A 5,390-nucleotide genomic window follows, 5' to 3' on the forward strand; every position below is an offset into this window, starting at 1 on the left:
AGTGCTGGAGGCTCCTTCAGTGTCAGCGTGTGTGCTAAGAGCCACTTGCTCTCCTTCAACCCCCCTACCACTGCTGCTAGCTTCGCTCTGACAGGGGCACGGTCGATAAAGTGGATTTGAGATATAAATGTTTCCCAGAGCCCTCTCCATCACTTGGAGACACCTGCAGGCCAGGGCACAGTGACACAAAGGGAGGCTCTATTCTACCTTCTCCGTCACCCCCTCAGAGCAGCCTGTTTACAAAGTTAGTCCCAGAATGTGGCGTGTACACTGCTACAAGTATGCCTTGTAATCTCTGACAGCTTTGGTACTTACTTTTATCTCTTGCTGAATTTCCTGAAGTAATTGAAGAGCTAAAAAAGTCCTTTGAGAGTAATATGCTTGGGAGCCACAGGAGTTAGATAAAATGTCTTGAAAACTGAAAAAGCATACACAGCATCCCAAGTGGCAGGAGCAGTTTTATCCAGCAGTTCCTTCATTTAACCACGCCATTGGCACGACTCGAGGGATGGGAATGTAGGTCGGCTGACTGGTACATTGGTTGGTCTGTTAGCTCAACAGTCCAGAATGAACAATCCTGATGGATTCTCATGAAATACTGTACGGAGATTCATGATCCACAGAGGATGAAGCCTAATCATTTAAGTGATCCCTGACTTTTCATCCAGCACCCAGCAGGTCAAAATCTTTGCCTTTCTAACACGCGGGACACCTATAAAACTAATAATCCAATTTCTGTCAAACTCAGCAGCCAACATAACAGGCCAACCTTTAAAACCCAAGATTCATGATTTCGTTGTGCAGAGGTATGGACTGGCTAAAATAGCAGCAATGGTATATGTTATAGCTAAGGGTTTATCATATATTTTTCAATATAATATCATGCGGACAGAGTGTTTCTCTGTCCTGTTCAGAGGCTGCCCAGGTAAAGACTAGGCAGACTGCTCATAACATGCATGGCCTACACCAGAATCCTTACTGCAGTGTGGGTTTGTGTAGTCAAGCAAATGCGTTAGACTGGAGTCTAACACACCACGGCTGTGTCGCTGAAGGTTCCCACTTCTGAATTACAGCATTTAAGTGTTAATATGATGGCATGCTGACCGATGAGACTTGATCTAAGTCTGAAAAGTAGAGCAGTCCAACAAAGCAGATGTCCACTTTACAGATGATGGGCCCCTTTGATTGACAAATCTGTTTTTTTGGCACTTTCCTCATATCAAACTTTACATTCTCAGGCCCAACTAGTAGTAAGGATATAATTGAACAAAGTTGTCCTTTGTTTGTTGTCTGGTCTGGATTGCAGCCTCACAGGAACTGTAACATGGCTCGTCTTCTAGTCTTTATTTTTTCTTTTTTAATTACTCTACTATCTCACTCCTCTACTTTCATTTCTGTTGTTCGGTGTTGACATCACAACAGTATTCTTGAATCACTTTCCCCAATGTGGTATCCTGGTATCAATAGTATTTTCTGCTGTCATACACTCTCACAGCACACACACAAATGCGTAGGGACTAGACACACACATACACTCAGCCACCAATGCCTCCTGACCTCAGCTTGCGGTCGCTGCTGGCTGCCCAGAGCATATTAAAGGCTTAGATAAAGGGAGCTGGAAACTGGTTGGGGCTGGCCCATTGGCCCGGAGAAAGTGCTTGGAGCAGCAGATGCAGTGGCGGCTCAGGGAGCCCTTTTTCCATTAGGAGTCATTTCCAGGTCCACCCTCAGCCGGTGACAAAGTGGTCTCAGCGTCTTCATTTTCTGCTGATCCCGTGTGAGCCGGAGGGAGGGAGGGACTGTCATCAGTTACTGCTGCCGCCGCCCCCTAATTGCAGCCAACTGTCGATGCGTGCATTTGGACCTTTTTCAGGCCTACATTATTTATTGGGAGAAAAATATTGTATTGATTTTGGATGGCACAGTGAGGTATAAGTGATGTTGCTAAAGAGCTGACAAGACACTCTATAAACTTTTATAACAGTGTCATAGCCATACTTTGCTCACATAAAATTAACACGTTTGAATATAATGTAGAACAGAATATGTCTGCATTGCAGGAAATCACAAATGTGAATCTTCAGCACTGCTGCCAGATTTGACTTCACCTTCTCTAGTCTGCACAGCACTGCTGTGACTTCCACATAAAATCCACTTTTGTCATTATATTCTACACATACAGCTAAGTAAAAAAGAAAAAAAAGACGTAAATACCAGTGAAAGCCCAGTTAGCGAGTGAAGGATTTACACAATCAAATAGGAATGCTTATTGTTCACGTCTCAGTGAGGGAAGACCACCAGTCAATCATTATTTGTATGCATCTGATAAGTGGTTAAAGGTTCATCCAGCTGCCTGAAATGTATTTTGTTTTTACACCCACTCATCCAACAAATAGCCGCTTAGTCTTCTCCCCCAAGCACTCTGAGTGGATTAAAACTTTTGGACCTTTTTTTGCTACAATACATATTTTCATCCAAGAGAACAAACTCTTCCTTTATGCCTCATATTTAAGGACCTGTCAATCACTTACAGAGTGCTACCAGGTTGGAATCTCGTGTGTTTTACAAAACAGCAAAGCAGTGCTTCACAGTATGTACTCTGTATCTGGAAATGGTAAATGCTTGTTTGTGTACGGCTCGTCGAAAAGTCAGTTTTCATTAGTCAGAGGTTGCAATTACGTATCTTTAGAATAGAAACAACGTTGTAGACAGCGGTGATCTGAGAGGGTATTAAATACAAAGTGACAGGTAGACAAATAATTATTTTCATTATATTCATTATATTTTTAAGATGATTTTTTCCTGGGTTTTTTTTTGCTTGTGTTAACAGGACAGCTGAATATTGACAAGAGAGAAAGAGCGAATGATATGCAGCACAGGGCCGCCCGTTGAAATCAGACCTGGGCTGTTACAAAGGACACACTCAAACAGGTGAGCTAGAAGTTTCCCTGGTTTGGCCTACATCTCCTACGGCCATATCACGCTTGAACTACACTATACTGCCCCCACAATTTCTGGTGGTGCTGCTTCATTTCGTCTGTATCTGTAAGTTTTCAGAAAAAGTGCGAAAATACAGACTTAATGAATGCAGAATACAACAGAAGGCTCCATCTGTGTCCATATACTATCTAACAATGAGCATAAATGAGCCTTTAGTCTTATTTGGCTCTACATGTTACAGGTGACGCAGGCTTGCACAACAGAGAAATTGAGAATAATGTTGTAGCGGTGGAGTATTCTTGACTTTGGCGTGATCATGGAGTAGTTCATTCCAAAGACAGTCCAAGTTCATGTGTTAAGAATTAATAGGGAACACATAAACTTCTCTTTTTGTATTTCATCTTGCTACACAGGGCATATATCACTTACCTCTGCTCATTTTAGGTGAACAGCATTTCTTACATTAGATTGGCTGTATATACACATAGCATTTTAACTATACGTGCTGTAGCGGTCTCACCACCTTATCATAAACCTGGCTGCCATTTTTATATTCTCTGAACTCTTCAGTTTTGCACCTTACCCTCTATGTGAGTGTGAGGTTTTTTTGTTTTCCAGCGTGCCGACTTGCCATACCATCTAATTCCCTCCAGTTGGGTCACATTATAAAAATGTGTTCATGATCCCTTTCCAATGCGGTGACCTCATTACCTGTAAAGACTCAAGTAGATGTGTGAGCACATTAGAGCTGTTTAGTGGTATAAGGGCAGCAAGGTACAAGGCCTTATTTTGGCACCAGCTGTGGACACTCCAGGAGTCCCGTGAACGACGCAAACAGCCAGAATGCTCCTCTGCATATTGAGGATCAGTCCGAGGTTCATAATGAAACACATGCATGTGGGGAGTGACACGTATAATCCAACTCTAATCTTTTCAGACGTTTTAACAAGGCTGACAAGTCACATAAAATCAAAGGAACCTCACTATAAAACTCTGAATATAATAGTTAGCACAGCTCTGTTAAAGAAAAAAGAAATCACATTGTTACTGAAAACACAACTGTTTGCCAAACTACCACTTTCCTTTGTTTTACTATAGTTTTCAAATAAAACAAGGCCGGCTTTCACAGGCGAAGGAGGGCAAGGGCTTTGTAAACCACTTTCTCCCTCCCTTTCCCTCTTTCAATAAAGACCCTGTGCCTAGCATACCTGCAATGTTTGATTCCATGTAATTGAAACAAGGCGAGAGTGGGTCCTTGCCAGCACATGGCCTCACCATTTAAGGCAATGTTTGCGCTGCTAAAGCGGCTAATGAATCCAAGTCTTGGGAGCTGGCACAGTGACTCCCCTCACCAGGGCCTGAAAGCGCCTCAGGATGCTGTCCCCTTCCCTTGCACACAGCTGTGAAAAGTTTAAAAAGCCCGACCCCATAACATGAAACGGTGAGGGCGAATACAACTACAATTAAAAAGGGGGGAAAAAATATTACTTTGGCATCCTGAGGTCATTATCCGCAGTTTATTGCCATTTGTACAGTGCTTTTATTTTGCTTTATATGAGGCGAATTGGCCTTTAATTGCAGCGTTTGCTTGTTTTTCCTTGCAGTGTTTTTAATTTCTGGATGCTTGTATGCGTCAGGGGAAAAAGCCTGTGTACCTTCAATGACCCCATGAGTTTCCCCAACAGATTGATGTGTCCTATCTTAAGCCCTCTGCTCCTGGGACTCTTTAAAAAGCTTATGATAAGGTTCAGTACAGTAGACAATAAGGTTCTTCAAAATGCAGTGCTTGTAATTAGTACTAATTTTATAGGACAGACTGGTAGTCTGAATGCATTCAAATGCTGACCCTCAAAGAAATCTTTCACTGTCTTTTTTTGGAGGGGGGTTGACATAAATAGTTTATTCCTTAGTTATAGTGAAGTGTGTAAGATATTGGGGGCATTTCCCTGTGTTCAAGCAATGAATTACAGATTGCAACCAGCTAAAACTTCTTCGGCTAAAATTCGTTCAGTCTTCATTGTTGAGGAGGCTTTTATTGGGAGCTGAATGATCCGCAGTGGTCTCTTGCTCTCCAAAAGAGATGGGCCATGTGATGAAAACTGCTCAAAACACTGCAGTTTCATGTTACAAATCATGCATTTTCAATGCAGTTTGGCATCTCGGGAACAGGCGGCTCATCCAAAACATACTATTGTGTGCTCACCACTTTTCTCTGACAAGCTGATATGTTCTTAGCCTTTTCTGATTCAGACATTCAGGAGGTTTTTACCTTGAGCTGAATTATCTGCAGAGCTCTCTTTCTCACCAAAACAAACAGACTCTGTGAGTTAAACAGGTAAAAACAAAGACTAAAACAGTTTTATGTTACAAATCATGTATTCTTAATGCAGTTTAGCATGTCGATGCGAGCTGCTCGTCCAACAACTGCTAAGATTTGGTCACCTTTTTTC

The sequence above is a fragment of the Plectropomus leopardus genome, chromosome 4 (assembly GCF_008729295.1).
Source record: "Plectropomus leopardus isolate mb chromosome 4, YSFRI_Pleo_2.0, whole genome shotgun sequence".
NCBI classification, from domain to species: Eukaryota; Metazoa; Chordata; class Actinopteri; order Perciformes; family Serranidae; genus Plectropomus; species Plectropomus leopardus.